General features: G+C 40.0%; 1 protein-coding gene and 1 pseudogene across 2 annotated transcripts in view; one reads left to right on the forward strand and one right to left on the reverse strand.

Annotated features, from left to right (window-relative positions):
* Positions 1-19767, forward strand: part of MBTPS2 (membrane bound transcription factor peptidase, site 2) — a 101087-nt gene that overhangs the window by 77325 nt on the left and 3995 nt on the right. For both annotated transcript variants that reach the window (XR_002828454.1, XR_002828455.1), the window contains exon 14: positions 12558-12676. The gene's annotated coding sequence lies outside the window, so the exon portion shown is untranslated. The remainder of the gene's footprint in view (positions 1-12557; positions 12677-19767) is intronic.
* LOC106696582 lies at positions 14118-17794 on the reverse strand (annotated as a pseudogene).

Below are 19767 nucleotides of genomic sequence, written 5' to 3' on the forward strand. Positions count from 1 at the left end.
ACAGCAGTAAATATCAGCACAAAGCAGATTATTATTGTAGATCATGTAGGGAGAACCAAGGGTAAAATATTTAACTGCAGCAGTGTTTGACTATATTCTGTGCAGTGAGAAAACCTGATGTCATTTTCAAGGTCCACCATTTCTACTTTTCAGTCGGGTCAAGTTTCTAAACTTTCTAAATCTCCGTTTTCCTGCTAATGAAAAGAAAATAGGATTCTACCAAGTCTCCTATCTAACTACTCCAGGACTTCTGTGAGGATCAAATGAGATGAGGCATGGGAAAATACTTCACAGACATTTGGTTAAGGTGTGAAATGTTTGCATCTGGCTGTAAAGCAAATTGTGTTCCTGGGCTGAAAAAACTCCAAGGAGGCTAGTCGCTAGTGAGAGGAAGCCAGGAGTTGCTACATGACGTCATTACCCGGCACCCACAGCAACTGTTTCCAGGCTGGGCTGAGCTGAGCTGTGGGCCACATTTCGCTCCAAGGGGTCTCAGCAGCGTTGGCTGCAATTTGTTGGGCTGTTGTTCTGGGGTGGTGACAGGGCCTGTGTCCCACTTGGGGGAAGCTGAGTGTTGTTTTGTTGGCACCAGGTCTAGGGTGCCGTTTCTTTGTAAATGGCCAGTGCGTGTCATGGCAGCTCCTGCATTGAGCATCTGCCCCCTGGGGGTCACTGCACATCATAGTGACTGGTTGGACGGTCAGAGGGACACTTAGCATATTAGCCTTTTATATATAGAGATGTGGATTATTAGTTAGCCCAAAGAACTTAGAAGGTAAGAGGAAGGAAAATTATTTTTCCTCCGCACTAGCTTATCTGCACTTACAGAAATTCTTCCTTAACACCCATAGAAATTCCTTCCTTCTATTCATAGAATTATTCCCCTTCTCTTTCTCATAAATATCCTTCACCTTCACTTTCTAATTGGAACACTATTTGGGTATCTGAATCAGTGCTAAGAATAGTTATTTTTTGGGATCTCAAATAAACACTTGTTGCCTCTCACCTTGACTTTTTTATCTTTAGGTTAACACCTAATTGTCCAATTTTTTTACTATGAAAAAACATTCACATACAAAGAGATGAGCCATTAGAAGAAAACACGATGCAGTGTCATCTTTAGAAGAAATATCTTGGATGAATCACTTCCCTTCATTAAAACACCTGTCTCAGGAGAGGCTAAACTTTGTTGTGGTAATAAACAAGCCCAAGGAACACAATGTTTTCCTCTTCATGCTACATGTCCGTCACAGGTCATCTGGAAGCTCCGCTTCTCATAGTGACTCAGAAGCCAACATTTTAAACTGTGCCAGTTGTCACATCAGAGGGAAAAAGAGCTCTGGAAAGTTGTACATTGGCAGTGAAATGCTCCACAATTAGTTCTATGGTCCTAATCCAACCCAAAGGGGCCCAGAAAGTATGCAGAACAGATTATATATTTGGTGAATGGCACCTAATAACACAGCCTCAAAATATAGTAAACAAATATTTGAAAAACTCTAAGGATTCATCAACAAATCTATAATCCAAGTGGTTGTACTTCTGGTACTTGCTACTGGAGTCTGTAGCCATCTTGATCTTGTTAGATGTAAGTGTTGCAGAAAGCAGACAGATATGTCAGGTAGAGACCAGAAATCACAAGGAAATACAATAATGCTGTTTGTGAAATCAAAAAGTAATAATGCATTTGTTGAGTGTGTTTGGCAAAAAGAGGAGCATGCAATACATACATAGGTGGAAACCTTTTTAATTTACTCACATTATACTCAGCTGTGCTAAAAATGTCGTTTTCTTATTTCGCTAAGTCTGCTCTGATTTGCCTTACATGCTCCCATCTTCTAGGTAGAAGTGCGGGGAGGGGACAAGATAGAGTCCAATTTATTAATCTCAGTCTAATCCCATAGTTTAAAATGTCTTTGTAGTTTTACAGTTTTTACTTGTATGACTCAGTTAAGTGCTCAACAGGTAAGAGTTCTGCCCCTCCCTCTGGTGCTCTCCAAGAAGGCACCCGGGAGTTGGAGGGAGGGGTATGGTTCGAGACCTCATAGTAACAAAGGGCAGATGTTAATCCTCCCAAAGAAAAGCAGTATCCACATCTGCCCCCTACTCTCCCCAGCTTGCCCAACAGCATAGCAAACATACTTCCTGCCCTAGTACTTTGACCTGGAAGGAGGAGATCAGGACAATTGTGTCTTGAAACGCCCCCCCCCCAGACTCCATTCCCCCTCTCTTTTCCCCACAGCTGAGTCCAAAAGTGGGGGGACACTTTCCCCTCTCTTCTTTACAGCCTGGGGGGCCTCCTTTCTATTCTGCACACAGGGCCTATGTATTAAAAAGGAAGCTTTGTTACTTAGAAATCCCTTTTCCCAAAAAAGCCTGGGCTTTATGTACATTGTCGTCCTAAAAAGGGATCAAGCAAATCAGCTTTGACTGATGAATGGCCGCTCTGCTCAGGGAAGCACCTGCCTGTCCTTTCTTTCCTGGGACAATAAGCTTGATGAATCTGTCAGAAGGCTACCAGGAAATAGGATTTAAAGGGTGGAAGCAGAATGCATTGGTTTAATTCTTATAAAATGTGTTCCCCAGAGAGGTGAAATTAGATGAACTAAAGTAATGAGATTCATTTTCTTTGGTGTCTTGTGAGAGACATGTCTCTTCTTCATACTGACACAGTATAATTTTCGAAACACAAGCCTAATGAAAATATAGACTGAGTACATGTCACAGGTTTTCTGCATTAATGAGGGAACCAGCAGGATAGTAAATCTGGTACAAAGAGAATGAAAAAGACAAATTTCTATGTTCAAAAAGGGAAAACATGCTGAAGTAAGTTTGTTAAATTAGAAGCAAAACAGAGCCAAAAAAATACAAACATAACCTCTGGGGTTATCTCTTCCCTTGCACAGAACAAGTTAACATGTCTGAGCCTTAATCAGGCAGCAGGGCATTCCGCTAGAGAGCCGAAGAATCCTTGGGTGGGCCTGTTAGATAAAGGCCTTTAATAAAGTTTAGTCCAATGTTGAAAGGACAAGCAATCACCCTTTTGCCTTGTTTCCAAGTGTTGGGTAATTTTTCTTAACATAGTCAAACATTGCATATATCCCACCCACCTTGACAGACATACAAGCCAGGCTGGTGAGAACTGATGGAATGGATGAATTTATAAAGAGCCCAGGGAAATAAAAGAGGGGGTGTTTAAAGCAAGTCCAGGTTTCTGCCTTAGAATGGCTATCTTTAAAAATGTGAAATTGTGATGATGTTCCAAAACTAGAGATTTTAGAGATATTTATTATTCACAAATTACCTGTTCCTTAGAATCATAATCTAGATAGATTTAATTAGGCCTAAATGATTCCATTACTAAAGCAAATTAATGGTTTAATGAAACCATATGGTTAAATGAAACCATAGAGGCATGTGATAATTATTTTTCAATCGGCATAGGTTCGTAGTTTACCATCACCCATGAAATGTATCCTTGCCTATTTGGTTACTGAAGTGACATACATTATTTCATCGATAAGGCATACTCAGAGTTGGCTTAAGTTTAAGGAATTTGGCACCGTCTACATGGAAACCACTTTCCAACTGACAGTACTTTCCAAGACAGATTTTTTAAAAATCTCATCATAACAGCTCATTTGTAATACCATCCTCCCTATTCACATGGTTTTTGAAGTATCCTCTTGGTTAGAGAGAAATCAAAGAAAACGAATATTATAAAGGAACAAAGCCTGCTCTGATGAGCAATTTCCCCATGGAATTTCGTTTTCTGAGTAGAGAGTAAGATCATCTGATTAAAAAGGTCCAATTTTCTGAACCTTTCTATTGAAGTCTATTCTGTGTAACATGAGCATGTTTCCACATCAAGGTTATTCAGCCTTGGAAAACACCAGAACTCACACGAAGCTTGTCCTTAGAAGCTGAAGAAATCTAAGACCCTGCATGATTAGTGCAGAATGAGAAATCTAAAGGTGTTGCTCACAGACTGCTTGGCCATGTTTTGTTTTTTCCCCTGCAAGAAAGCAAAGCCAAACATTCGAGAAAGCATTGTAACTCAAAAGCATGACCAAAGCTAAGAAATTTAAGTAACCGTGTCACAGAAACATGGGAACATAGATTCTGTTGGCTAATCCAAATAGATAATTAATCATGTTCCTGACAGTGTGGAATGCAGATTAGCCAGCTATTTTCAGAAACTTTAGCAGGCAGGCTGAATTTTTTGAATACTGGAATCTGGAGTGGCTTTGAGTAGCTGTTCAGTCAATGATTCTGAAATCTACAGATTTCTTAGACCAGTAAAATTTCAAAATAATGTTGAAGACTAACATAGTGTTAGCATTTTTATTTTGCCAAATAATAATATTGGGAGGAAACCTTACTATCTATAATTACCAGCATTTTATAAAAGATACAGCTTCACATATTCTTTTTTTAATAGTTCATAATTGGATTTACCAGTGGATTTTGGGTCAAGATACCTTTGGGTAACCTAACTTCTTTATCAAATCTTTCATTAGTGACTAACAGGCACATGAAGTACCTGCCATCCATGACTGATCAAAACAAATGCTACTCCTGAGACAGGTGAATGTGACAGGGCTAGACTTTGGCTTTAGATAAGAGTTTTGTTTGTTAGGATAATCTTCTCTTAAGGAGGATTTTTGTTTTCAAACAGAAAGGAGACATTTAAACACTGACCAAATTCTGACTGAGGCATATGTTCTGTTTTCATCTGCCCTTTGTACAAGATTCAAATCAAATTCTCTTAATACCTATTGCTAAGAATTCTAATGTAGGCTTTGGGGCAAAATTTCTCAAATTTAAGTCTTCATAATTATAGGCTGAGAATCTATCAAAAGTACATATTTCTGGGGTTTAGTGCCATGGTTTCTGAATGAAGTCTGAGATGGAAGCCCTGGAATCTTAATGTTTAGCAAACATGACATGTGACGTTGGTGCACACGGTCCATGAACCTGATCTTGAGAAACATTGTTCTAGGAACTATAAAGAAGTAACACTTCCAATTTAGTAATGGCACACTAGCTAGTTCAGATCAACCTTTCCGCTGAACATAATGTATTAAACATCTTTTTAAAAGTACAGTATCAAAAGCTAACAAAAAAAACTGATAAATTACTGGGATGAGATCCAGAATGGAAATCCACAGGGGATGAGCCTGGCACTCTAGACCATTTTGCCTTGGAGTCATTAGCTAATCCGGAAGAGATAATTGACAGGGTGAGCTGTCTTTTTAGCAACCTCCTGGGATTAGGGAGACAAGAGTCAAATCAAGGCATGATAAGGGTGGAGACCCAGTAAACCATTCCAAGTTTCATATGCACATACCTATTAGGAATAAGGGTGAACTAGAAATGGCTCCTTTAGAAAGTTTCAAATCTTGATCTTGAACTAAAGTAATCCTGGAAAAAAACACAAAAGAACATCTCTAGAGGAAGATTACATCAACCTAGGCATTGAATTATTTCTACAAATATTTTTTCATGTATAATGTCCAGCACACAAAGGTAACTAAGTCTTAATGAGAAACAGAAAACCATAAGCAAGAGCCACTAGGAAAAATAACAAAACAGACTCAAAGAGACTCCAGCCAGATACTGGGTAAATCTCCCTTGAAGGTAGGTGTGGTCTTATGATCAAGTTTGGACCAAAGGGATGTTAATAGAATTGATGTGTATTTATCTCCCTAAAGATGAAGCGGCTTGCCTTGATTTTTTTCCCCACCAGCTTGGAAATGGCAATAATTGGGACAATTCCTTGGGCCCTAACAGTGATGCTGAGGATGGCAGAGCTGCCCATCAGCCAAGGTTACTATATGTCCTCATGGAACAGAGCTGCCCTGCAGGCCCTGGACTATTATGTAAGGAAGAAAGAAACTCCAATCATATATAAACTATTGTACTTTGGGGTTCCTTTGCAACAACAATTTTGCCTGTACCCTAATGCATAGATGTGTTATGGGAAGGTGGCAGTGAGGAGGAAGCAGTTGTTGCAAGCCTTAATAGCAAGGTCAGCAGTCAGGATTTGAGGGGCTAGGTAAGGTGAAGCAGTGCAGAAGGACCGGGTAGATGGTGGTAATGGGGAAGCCGATGAAATGGCTTCAGTTACCTCGTGTGATGTTTATAATTCTATATCTCCAGGCATACCCTTCTCCAGAATTCCAGGCCCATATTTCTAAGGGCTGGCCAGAATTTCTCTCTGTAGGTCAAGCAAGCTCCTCAAACTCAACATTTCAAAACTTAGCTTTCTTCCCCAGAGAGCCTTTTCTTTTTCTTGTATTGCCTGTTCTTATTAAGAACTCCACACCTTTCAATATAACCCTTCACTCAATTGTCCTAAACTAGAGTCCCCAATGATTCTTCCTTCGTCACCACGCCCAATTTCTCTTAAAGGCCGTCTCCTGCCGTTTTTTTCCATTCGTTTCTCTATTCCCATTGCCAGTACCTTGGCTCATGTCTCCATTATCTCTTTTTTTAAATATATCTTTAGTGACTTCAGAGAGGAAGAGAAGAGAAAGAGAGATAGAAACATCAATGATGAGAGAGAATCATTGATTGGCTGCCTCCTGCACATCCCCTAATGGGGATCAAGCCCGCAACCCAGGCATGCGCCCTTGACCCGAATCGAACCTGGGACCCTTCAGTCCGCAGGCTGATGCTCTAGCCACAGAGCCAAACCAGCTAGGGCTCCATTATCTCTTATCTCAAATGTTGCATTATGTTCCTTTTTCACTGAGCTCTCTGGTTTCCCTTACGCTTTACGTTGCTCTCAGGACTGTTTTTTCAAAACACAAACTTGACCATGCCACTTCCTCCCGTTTCCTATAAGCCAAAGAGCTTAAACTCAGTACAGATCCGGTCCCCTCTGAACCCATATCAAGCCCCTCAGTGTGCTGTGGGCCCTGAGCCCACTGGGCCTTGGCAGAGCTCTCTCTGCCTGGAATGTCCTCGGCCTCTCCTTACTTAGTGAACTGCTACTCAGCCTTCAAAACCATTCCAATATGACTCATTGGAAAACTTTCCCAGAACCTTCTACCTTAGTTGCTTAGTTATTCCCACCCCAGTCTCTGATAACTGAATGAGTGAATTAAAGTACTAATAAATGACACACCCAGCAGAAGGGCAGAAAATTTCAGAAGTATAGAATTTTACAACCGAGAAGGGAACTTTGAGATTTTAAAGATCATCTAACTGTGTTTACAGATGAGGTTCAGAGAAGTTAAAGACTTTCCCAGGATTAGACAGCAGAGCTGGAATAAGAAGGGCTTCCTGGTTCTGTTTCTGGGGCTTTTTCTTACATTTTGCAGTGAAAGTATTAAAGAATGATTTCTAAAGAAGGGTTTGTTTGAAAGGTTGAGTTTAAAGGTTTGGCTGTTTCAGCTTGTGGACGAGGTGGTGGTACTTGAGGGCAGATAAGAAATGATCAAAATGTCTTGTCACAGAGATAATTATCTAAGCTGTGAGCTATGTTGCCAGAGTGATGGAAAGAAATCCTGTGTACACACCAGTGTGAGCACTGACAACTTGATAGTGTTCAGTCCAAGAGCTCAACACATTTTTTTAAGGGCCCAGGGGCCCTTTCAGTTTGGCTTTTCAAAATGTTGTCTTTGAATGTATAAAACATCATAAATAAGAATACAAAGGAAATCAATTATATGAAAACATGGTTGCCAAGGTATTAAATATTATAAATGTGTGCTACATGTACTTCTCTATTTGATCTATTAAATAACAAGATCTAGCAGCAGTCTAATAACTACCATGCTTTTTAAGTGGCAATGAGTATGAATTATATTTTAAGGTAGCAATAATTGTCATGTGATATGAAAGGATTTGTGATTTCTATTAGTGACAAGGCATAGGTCCTGCTAACATGACCACAGTTTGATACTTATATTTGCAATGAAGGAAACACTTCTGTTAGAGACCAGTGAAAATGGAGAGGAAATGGTTTTCAAGTTCACTGATCTCCTAAACCCGGGTTGAGAATCCCTGGCTTAGTCTAATCTCTTTATTTTAATGGTGAGGAATCTTTTATCTGAATTATGTAAAATGATTTCAAAGGAAACCATTGATGGAGTCTATAAAATTGTCATCTCTCAACTCAGCACACTTTCCTCAAGGAACTTGGGCTTAAAAACAAAGAATTAGAAAAGGGAGGTTGCTTTTTTGTGTGTAGGGTACTTGACTATATTCTTTTTTTTTTTTAAATTGATTTCAGAGAGGAAGGGAGAGGAAGAGAAAGACAGAAACATCAATGATGAGAGAGAATCATTGATTGGCTGCCTCCTGCACGCCCCCCACTGGGGATTGAGCATGTGCCCTGGCTGGGAGTCAAACCTGTGACCTCCTGGTTCATAGTTCAATGCTCAAACACTGAGCCATGCCGGCCCAGCTTGACTATATTCTTTCATTGCAGCAGAAAAGACACTGGGGAACTCAGAGCTGATAGTAGGAGTCCTCCTGAACCAGTTTACATTCTGAACAACAAAGATTGCCAAGCTACTCAAAGGGGCTAAGAAATTTTAAAGAAATTCTCTTCTAGCCGAAACCGGTTTGGCTCAGTGGATAGAGCATCGGCCTGTGGACTGAGGGGTCCCGGGTTCGATTCCGGTCAAGGGCATGTACCTGGGTTGCGGGCACATCCCCAGTGGGAGATGTGCAGGAGGCAGCTGATCGATGTTTCTCTCTCATCGATGTTTCTAACTCTCTATCTCTCTCCCTTCCTCTCTGTAAAAAATCAATAAAATATATTTAAAAAAAAAAAAAAAAAAGAAATTCTCTTCTATAGTACTAAAGAACTGTTTTAAAAACATTTCTGGCCCTAGCTGGTTTGGCTCAGTGAGTAGAGCGTCGGCCTATGGACTGAAGGGTCATGGGTTCGATTCTGGCCAAGGGCACATGCCTGGGTTGCGGGCTCGATCCCCAGTGTGGGGCGTGCCAGGAGGCAGCCAATCAATGATTCTCTCTCATCATTGATGTTTCTATCTCTCTTTCCCTCTCCCTTCCTCTCTGAAATCAATAAAAATATGTTTAAAAAAAAAACATTTCTGCTTTCTGCACAGTGTCCCTGGTCCCTAAGTCCTGCTTGGTGCAAAGGGCCTTGGGGAGGAGAGATCCAATATAATAAAGCCCTAATATGCAAATCGACCAAACGGTGGAACTACCAGTTGCTATGACATGCACTGACTACCACGGGGCAGACACTCAATGCAGGAGCTGCCCCCTGATGGTCAGTGTGCTCCCACAGGGAGAGCACCACTCAGTCAGAAGCCAGGCTCATGGCTAGCAAGCGCAGCAGCAGCAGCGGGAGCCTCTCCCACCTCTAAAGCAGCGCTAAGGACTAAGCTGGCAGGCAGAAATCCCCCAAGGGGGACTGCGAAAGGGCACAGACTGAGTTGAGGGGGACCCCCCACCCAGTGCATGAATGTCATGCACTGGGCCTCTAGTATAAGAATAAAACCTAAATTAGTATCTCAGTAAATTATCATGCACCATACTGAGAACAAGAAAAAAGACAACATGATTAATTTTTGAATAAGTGGCAACAATAGGAAGTATCCATATTATATATTTTATTTATATATATATAAATTGTTGTACACCTGAAACTAATGCAATGTTATATGTCAATTATATCCCAATTTAAAAAAGAATAATGTTGACTATTGGTTTGGGATACAAATTCACCTGAATTGTATTCTGGTTATTTTTAATTTGACTTTTTAAAAGAATACATTTTGTAGGGTGTGGAGTCAGGCTCTAAAAGATTTTTTAAACCAAATAATTGACTAAATATGGCAAAACAACTTGAATTCATGTCTCGATGGTTAATTTATGATGCCGCCTTTGTCATGTATTAGATTATTATATGTACTAGAGTGTACTTCTTGAGTATATAATGCTTTCCTTCTTGTGCCTCTCTATCCATGTGCTATTACATATCTGAAATTTGGGTCATTTTAATAATAATAATAAAGTAATAACAATATATATTAAAAGAAGTATCTGAAAATGCCCTTTTGAAGAACAGAATGCCCAGACTTGAATTAAACTGGTATCATCTGAAAGTCCTGGGTAGTTGAATCTTTTCAACCATTTTGAGCATGAGCCATGGTAAGAAATAGATTTTTTAATTGGAATTTACCGATTAAGGGGCATGCAGAAGGCATGCATACACATATATGATATTCAAACAAGTTTCCCCCAAATGGATTTCTCTTAAGTGATGGAATCCACTGACATTATTTTGTCCTATGCCATTCCATTCCACTCAAAGAAATGCTGGCCAGTGCCCTGCTAGTTATGGCCAAGGACTGAGTTACAATCCATACTATATAAAAGGCTAATATGCAAATAAACTGAACAGCGGAACAACTGGTTGCTATGACGTGTGCTGACCACCAGGGGGCATGCATGGAACATGGAGGGCGTTGCCTATGGCGGGATGGTGGAGCAGGTGAACGGGGGTGCCAGATCAAGGTTGGTCCCTGTCATTGGGGCAAGCCTCTGGTGGTTACTGAAAATTCTTTGCACCTGTGTGCTGCAGTCCCACCCCAGCACTTGCACCTGCTGCTGGCGCCGGCCCTGCTCGCACCCACTGCTGGTGCCTGGCACCTGTCCCGATACTCAGTGCTATCAGTGGGTGCGAGTGGCGGCGGCCAGCCCCAATCACTCCTGAAAGCTTCTCTACCTCCCCCTGCTCCTGAGGAGTGATTGGGGCAGCAGCTGCCACTTGCACCCGCTGATGGTGCTGGCCCCACTCGCACCCACTACTGGCGCCGGCTCCAATCGCTCCACGCCTTCAGCAGGTTCGAGCGGGGCTGGTGGGAGTGGGACAGCCAGCAGACAGGGAACCAGGGTCCGTGGCGAGAGGGGCCAGGTGGGGGCACCAAGACCCGCCCCTGTGCCTACCGCAGCCTCATGGCCCAGAGTTACTTTCAAGGTGCACGAATTTGTGCACTGGGACCCTACTAGTTTAATAAACACTAGGCTGGATGAACTCTGAGGATTCTCAGATTCTATGATATATGTGGGGATCATATAAATAACTACAATATGGCTATAGCTGGTTTGGCTCACTGGATAGAGCATTGGCCTGCAGACTGAAGAGTCCTGGGTTCGATTCTGGTCAAGGGCACATGCCTGGGTTGTGGGCTTGATCCCCAGCAGGGCCAAGCAGGAAGCAGCCTATCAATGATTCTCTCTCATCATTGATGTTTCTCTCTCTCTCTCTCCCTCTCCCTTCCTCTCTGAAATCAATAAAAATATATTTAAAAATAAATAACTACAGTTTTTAGGAGGAAAATGTTTCCAAGAAATGCTCTTCTTGCCCTAGCTGGTTTTGCTCAGTGGATAGAGCATCGACCTGTGTACTTAAGGGTCCCGGCTTCAATTCTGATCAAGGGCACATGCCTGGGTTGCAGGCTTGATCCCCCAGTAAGGGGCATGCAGAAGGCATCCAATCAATGATTCTCTCTCATCACTGGTGTTTCTATCTCTCTCTCCCTCTCCCTTCCTCTCTGAAATCAATAAAAATATATTTTTAAAAAAGAAATGCTCTTCTTCTATTTTTATCTCCAATTCTTTATTTTGAAAAATTTTTAAACCACAGAAAAGTTCAACGAATAGCACATTAAAAGCTCTATACCATTCACCAAGATTGACAATTTTACCACAGTTGCTTCTCTCTCTCCAAACACACACACACACATATTTTAAGTTTATTCTTATATTTCCTGAACCATTTGAAAATAAGTTGCAGACAACATTTTATCTTCTTTTTTAAACAAATTTTTATTTTTTAAATTTATTTTTGATGTTTTTTTATTTATTTGAGAGAGATAGAGAGAAAAAAACATAAATTTGTTGTTCAACTTATGCATTCATTGGTTTATTCTTGCCTGTGTCCTGACTGGGGATTGAACTTGCAACCTTGGCATATCTGGACGATTCTCCAACCAACTGAACTACCCGGCCAGGACCCAGAAGTGTTCAATCTATTCTGCCCCCTTTCCATAATTCTAACTACCTTCTCCAACAGTGGAAAACCTGGACTCCATTATTCACAATTTATTTACTTATTTGCTTAATCCTAGAATGCATAGAAAGTAGTTTCAGGCTTGCAAACTCATGCCTATGCAAAACAAGCTTTCTTACTGTAGTTCAATATTTAGTATTAGAGTGCTTTAGCCAAAGGGCATGCAGTCCAAATTCTGGGTATCAAATTACTTGGATTAATGCCGCCTCCCCAATGTGATTATGTTATTTGAAAAAACACTTCAGTTAATGTGTTTGTTTGTATTTAATTTTTAAGGTCCTCTCAATTGTTATTTTAAACCACTGAATTCTACGGTGGTTTATCATGCAGCAATGGATAAACCAGACACCATGATATCGCATCACAAGGCACTTGATGTCAGTTTGTCCCATTATCAGTGATGAAAAGTTGGATCATTTGCTTAAGGTTTTATCTATCAGGTCGCTCCGTTATGATGAATAAGTAATCTGTGGGGTGTCTCATCTTCTTTCTTTAGTGACTCTTGCTACATGAACTTAAGCCCACCATAGCAACAACAATAGAGGAACCCTGCTTCCGAGTTACATTTTCTCTGTTGAAGTACCTGCCTTCATGCCACAAGAATACAGAGAGAAGGTGAGCACCTATTGGCTGATTGCCCAGCGGGTGGGCTCCACAGATGGAAGAGAAGCTGGAAATCCAGCTGTGATGAAAACACTTGATTCTATTTGTAGTTTCACAGCGTCTTTGCTTAAAACAGAATGCTGCAAACTCTGTAGGTTTGCCAACTTGTGATTCTGATCTTCAAATTGTGAGATTTGGAAAAAGAAAAAAGCAAAGAGCAGTCTTTTTATTTTAAGCTTTGCGGATGAAGTTAGGATCCGGTGCCCACTGAGAAAGAAGTCTATTAAGGACACTGCTTCTCAATTTCACAGTAATGGGATTGTTTCGTAGCTAGGATGAATGTCCCATTATATAAAACTAGTCAGGTCTATGTTGTCTTCTTGGTTTCATGTCTTTTAAATTCTGCTTTCATCATATTCAATTAAATCATGGTCCTCTTATATCCCAGACTTATAGATGTTCTAGGACAGTGGTCAGCAAACTCATTAGTCAACAGAGCCAAATATCAACAGTACAACGATTGAAATTTCTTTTGAGAGCCAAATTTTTTAAACTTAAACTATATAGGTAGGTACATTGTTATTAACTTAATTAGGGTACTCCTAAGCTGGCCTTTGCCAAAAACGTCCTCAATCTGAGGGGTCGACCTCAGCGAACGTACCCCCACTTCTTCTAACGCCACTTCTTCAAAATAGACTCGCCCAGGCCGAAAACCGACTTCTGCGCATGGGCCACGAAGTTTCAATCGCACTGTACGTGGGCGCCCACACGTGGTATTTTGTGGAAGAGCCACATTCAAGGGGCCCAAGAGCCGCATGTGGCTCGCGAGCCGCGGTTTGCCGACCACTGTTCTAGGATGAATGCCACATAGTAGGGGCCTAAGTGTGTACATGCATGAAAAAAAAAGAATACATGGGATTCCCATTCTTTCATTCAATCCTCACATAGTTATAGCATGCCCATTCTTCCTGTCATATGCCAGGTCTTATCCTAGACCAGTGATGCGAACCTATGACACGCGTGTCAGAGGTGACACGCGAACTCATTTTTTTGGTTGATTTTTCTTTGTTAAATGGCATTTAAATATATAAAATAAATATCAAAAATATAAATCTTTGTTTTACTATGGTTGCAAAGATCAAAAAATTTCTATATGTGACACGGCACCAGAGTTAAGTTAGGGTTTTTCAAAATGCTGACACACCGAGCTCAAAAGGTTCGCCATCACTGTCCTAGGCAGTGAACCACAAAGTTAATAAAACATCTCCAGCTTCAAGGGCTCACAGGCTAGAGGGGAAAGAGAAGGATAAACAATGAATTCTAAAACTCAGGGTGGGTGGCAGGCACAGATAGAAATAAATATGCGCTGAGTTTATTGTCCTCGTTGTCCTATTTATAAGGCATTGTCTGTGTTTTTATTGCAGTTTTAATGACTTTATTTGGCAATCAGTGGTTAGTTAACATCCACACAAACCGTTTGTAGATTTTTGAAAGTGGTGACAGGTACGTAGGTGACCAACACATAGAGCTTATTTGGTGAACCTTCATCCTCATTACATTTTCTGGACAACTGTACCTGGATGTGGTATGGGACATCCCTTATTCCTTTGGCCCAGACAGCTTTGTTGAGCTTGGTATCAATGCCCACGTCTAGAGTTCCCATCTCCTCTATGGCAAATGTCCAGATCTTTTTGAGTGCCCAAGGGGCCGCTTCTTGAAACCCCCTCTATGGGTGCGCTTGTGAATGTTCATGGTGTATTATCTGGTCACTACCTCATTGTTGGCAGAATGGCCCACTTCTTTCTCACCACCCTTCTTTGAGGGAGCCTTTATGCCAGGCCTAGATTGGAAAGAAAGGGGCGTTGTCAGTTTATTCACAATTTAGACACATCAAAATATTATTCACAGGCCCTGGCCGGCTTGGCTCAGTGGATAGAGCAGGGGTGGGCAAACTTTTTGACTCGAGGGCCACAATGGGTTCTTAAACTGGACAGGAGGGCCGGAACAAAAGCATGGATGGAGTGTTTGTGTGAACTAATATAAATTCAAAGTAAACATCATTACATAAAAGGGTACGGTCTTTTTTTTTTTTTTTTTTAGTTTTATTCATTTCAAACGGGCCGGATCCGGCCCGCGGGCCGTAATTTGCCCACGGCTGGGATAGAGCGTCAGCCTGCGGACTGAGGGGTCCCAGGTTCGATTCCGGCCAAGGGCACATGCCTGGGTTGCGGGCTCAATCCCCAGTGGGGGTGTGCAGGAGGCAGCCGATTGATGATTCTCTCTCATCATTGATGTTTCTGTCTCTCTCTCCTTCTCCCTTCCTCTCTGAAACCAATAAAGAAATATTTTTTTTAATATGTTTTATTGATTTTTCACAGAGAGGAAGGGAGAGAGATAGAGAGTTAGAAACATCGATGAGAGAGAAACATCGATCAGCTGCCTCCTGCACATCTCCCACTGGGAATGTGCCCGCAACCAAGGTACATGCCCTTGTCCGGAATCGAACCTGGGACCTTTCAGTCTGTGGGCCGACGCTCTATCCACTGAGCTAAACCGGTTTCGGCAAGAAATATTTTTTTTAAAAAAAAACTATTCACAGGAAAGTGCCAAAAAAAAAAAAGACAGAATCTCAGTAAGCAGGTGAAAGAACACAGCATAGGTACAGAAAAGACATGATTATTTCAGGTTATAGAAAAGAAATGATATTTCAAGTAGAGGACTCCAGTCTTCTATACATGTATGTTAATATCATCACCATCATCATCATTTTTTAAAGGAAGTACTTGAGTAATGTGACAAGTACCTGGGACTCCCAGTGTTGCTAAACTGTTTCAGAGCAGGGCACCTAGTTTTAAAGGAACAGAGAAAAGGGAGGTGAGAAAAGCCTCATGAAGTTAACCCGAGTAAAAATTACAAAATATGCGTGTATTATGGAGAGAGAAAAAATTACAAAATATTTATGAGAGTTTTCTTAGTTTTAAAAAATAAAGACAATCAAAAAAGGAAATTATTTAACAATCATACGTAAGTCCACCCATAGGCAATGGTAAGTATCTTTGTTTATCTCCTTCCTATTTTTCTAGAACATACATACTTATAAATATATGAAAATGGGACCAATCTGTATATTTTCTTTTGTGACCTGCTTTTTCTCACATAATAATACTTTGTGAATATCTCTCTACATCATCCAATGTTCTCCTATGACATCAAATTTAAGGGCAGCACTATATGGAAGGATAGTAAGATGGAATGCAATTGCTGATTAAGCTACAAAGTTAGATACAAATGCAACTATCAGTGTTAGCCTTTTCAGAAATCATTTGCATTTCTACAGGACAAAAAATATCACTCACAATCTTATCAAGTTAACGTATAAATATGTAACTTCGTAGTCTGGGCCTAATCAATAGTAATTAGTAAGTTCAAGTTAAATTTCTTTAGACCTGCACTATCCAGTACGACAGCCACTAGCCACATGTGGCTACTGAGCACTTGAAAGGCTAGTGTGACTAACTGAACTTTTAATTTTATTTCATTTCATTTCAATTTTAATTTTAATTGAAAATTGAAGTAGTGTAAACTATTTTCCCATTAAATTCAACCTTATTGTTTAGGTAGGACTATATTTCACTTTAACTGTTGCATCTCATAGATATTGCTGTACTGTACTATACTATGTGTGTCAACTGTGTGAGTCATCTCCAGTATTAGACATAAACTCATTATTTCTCTAGTTAGTGTTAATGGATTGAGTCAATTCAAATTTTTAGCATTAAAATGTGTTTAGCCCTAGCCGGTTTTGCTCAGTTGATAGAGCATCCATTTATGGACCAAAATGTCCTGGGTTTGATTCTGGTCAAGGGCACATACCTTGGTGGCAGGCTCCTCCCCAGTCCAGGCCCAAACGGGCTTGTTCAGGAGGCAATTAATCGATGTGTTTCTCTCACATAGTTGTTTCTCTCTGTCTTTCCCTCTCTCTTCCACTCTCTCTAAAATCAATGGAAAAATATCTTGCCCGGCCAGCGTGGCTCAGTGGTTGAGCATTGACCTATGAACCAGGAGGTCGCGGTTCGATTCCTGGTCGGGGCACATGCCCGGGTTGCAGGCTCGATCCCCAGTAGGAGGTGTGCAGGAGGCAGCTGATCAATGATTCTCATCATTGATGTTTCTTTTTTTTTTTTTTTTTTTTTTTTTTTTTTTTTAAATCTTTTTTTTTTAAAATATATTTTATTGAGTTTTTACAGAGAGGAAGGGAGAGAGACAGACAGCTAGAAACATCGATGGGAGAGAAACACCGACCAGCCGCCTCCTGCACATCTCCCACGGGGGATGTGCCCGCAACCCAGGTACATGCCCCTGACCGGAATCGAACCCGGGACCTTTCAGTCCGCAGGCCGACGCTCTATCCACTGAGCCAAACCGGTTTTGGCATCATTGATGTTTCTATCTCTCCTTCTCCCTTCCTCTCTGAAATCAATAAAATATATTTTTTTTAAAGAAAAATATCCTAGGGTGAGGATAAAAATAAATGTATTTATGTTTATTTGAACATCTTATTCAGACAGCACCATTTACCATCATACCCATATAAATCATAACTGGTAACTAAATGGAAATTCTTCTTATACTTTAAATTATAATATAATTAAATAATTTTAAAATAAAAAATAAGTAGGGACTAATTTTTCAATTTAAATAGAAGGCATACAACTGAGGCAGAATTGAGTGGAGATGTAGATATTAATACTACACAGAAGGGGGTGGGGAACAAAGGCATTGGAAGAAGTATGTTGTAAAGTTCATATAATTTGCTGCAGCAGACCAAAAAAAAGTTATGTGTAAAAATCGGTTAAAGATAATAAAGTGAACAATATTAAGGAAGATTTTCAGCAAATACAGAGTGAATTTGATGAGAACAGTAAAATTAGATACCTGCATTCAAAATTGAATGCCCAATGAAAATTGTTTAAAAAAAATGATAACAAGTTCTGAACTTGGAACTTTGGCCAGCTTTAAAATGGCTTGAGCCCTAGCCCGTGTGGCTCAGTTGGTTGGGTGTTTTCTGTGCACCAAAACGCTGCCCCGCCCCCACCTGTCAGCCCAGTGGAAGATACGCAGCATAGCCATGTTTTGCTCTCTCCCTCTCTCTTCCTCTCTCCAAAAATCAATTTAAAAATCTTTTTAAAAGGGCTTGAATTCCTGCACATAAAAGAAAACCAGTTTTAGATGGCAATAGTAAATGAAAGTATTTCATTTATTGAAATTTTACTTAAAAATTTTATATTTTGTTTGAAAGGACTGCCATGCTTGCAAATAAATGCCAATTCATAGCCCCCCAAAACAATAGCATAGATATTTTTTTAAATATTTTTTTTATTGATTTCAGAGAGGAAGAGAGAGGGAGAGATAGAAACATCAATGATGAGAGAATCATTGATTGGCTGCTTCCTGCATGCCCCCTACTGGGGATCGAGCCTACAGCCCAGGCATATGCCCTTGACCAGAATTGAACCTGGGACCCTTCAGTCAGCAGGCCAAAGCTCTATCCACTGAGCCAAACCGGCTAGGACAATAGCATAGATATTTTAAAATATTTTACATCTGTCAAAAAAGACCCTTAGTTGGATATAAAAAAAAATTATCATGATGGATGGTGCTCCAGCTGTTAGGTCAAGATTTTGGATCTGTTGAAATTTTAAAACAAGAGACTGATGTTTTTCTGGTGACTTCATATTACTTATGATACACACTGAAAATATTTGTGCTCAGTTTTCTGAAAAGCATCATGGAAACGATTGTTAAAACTATTCAGCATATACGTACAAGTTTTATGACTCATCACCAATTTATGGAACTGTTGAAAGAAGTAGACAATGAATGTAATGATCTTTTGTTTGTTGCCAAACAAAAAGTTTTACAAAGTTTTACTGTGCTGTTAACAATAACAAAAGGAGTGTTTGCCAAATATCCATTAATTTAAAAAGCTGGCAATGTGATTTACATGTTTTCTTATGGATAGCACACTGCATATGAACAAGATAGATGTGAAGCTCTACAGAAAGGAAAAGCGTATTTATGATTTAGCTAGACAGGTATAAGAGTTTATGTTGAAATTGAAACGTTGCATGATTTAAATCAATAATATTGATTTTAGCCCTAGCCTGTTTGGCTCAGTGGATAGAGAACTGAAGGTCCCAGGTTTGATTCCAGCCAAGGGCACATGCCTGGTTGTGGACTCGATCCCCAGTAGGGGGCGTTCAGGAGGCAGCTGATCAATGATTCTCATCGTTGATGTTTCTATCTCTCTCTCCCTCTCCCTTCCTCTCTGAAATGAATAAAGAAATATATTTTTAAAAAATATATTGATTTTATACATTTTTCTAACATGAAACAATATGCAGAAGATTGTAATTATAATAGACAGCATTAGGTATATTGGCTGTAAAAATTGTAAGTAAACTTTGAAGAATGCTTTGTTTATATTGATGAATCTAGAATTGCTTTTCAAATAACACAATGCTTCTTTGAATTTAACATTGAGAATACTGAGTTGATCCCTGACCGGTTTGGCTCAGTGGATAGAGCGTCGGCCTGCGGACTGAAGGGTCCCAGGTTTGATTCTAGTCAAGGGCATGTACCTTGGTTGCGGGAATATCACCAGTGGAGGGTGTGCAGGAGGCAGCTGATCGATGTTCCTCTCTCATCGATTTTTCTAACTCTCTATCCCTTTCCCTTTCTCGCTGTAAAAAATCAATAAAATATATATTTTTTAAAAAAATACTGAGTTGACATAAATGAGTGAATTTAACTTGTACAAATGTGGTTTTGAAACTGACATGTTTTGCTTCAAAATCAATTCTTTTAAAGTTAGTTTTGTCAATGTGGATGTAAACATTACAGGAAAATGATTTTTTGGTACTTAGTTCAGTTATGGGAAACTTTTAGGTATATTAAGACAACTTGGGTATGTAATCTTACTTTTTTCAGTTGTAAATTTTATGAAATCTAAATAGAGATTAAATACTTTTCATTAAAATATAGCACCCAAAGATGTGCTATAAGGGTAAAATACATACTGGATTTCAAAGACTTAGGATAAA

Source organism: Myotis lucifugus, unplaced genomic scaffold (assembly GCF_000147115.1).
Source record: "Myotis lucifugus unplaced genomic scaffold, Myoluc2.0 scaffold_20, whole genome shotgun sequence".
Lineage (NCBI taxonomy): Eukaryota > Metazoa > Chordata > Mammalia > Chiroptera > Vespertilionidae > Myotis > Myotis lucifugus.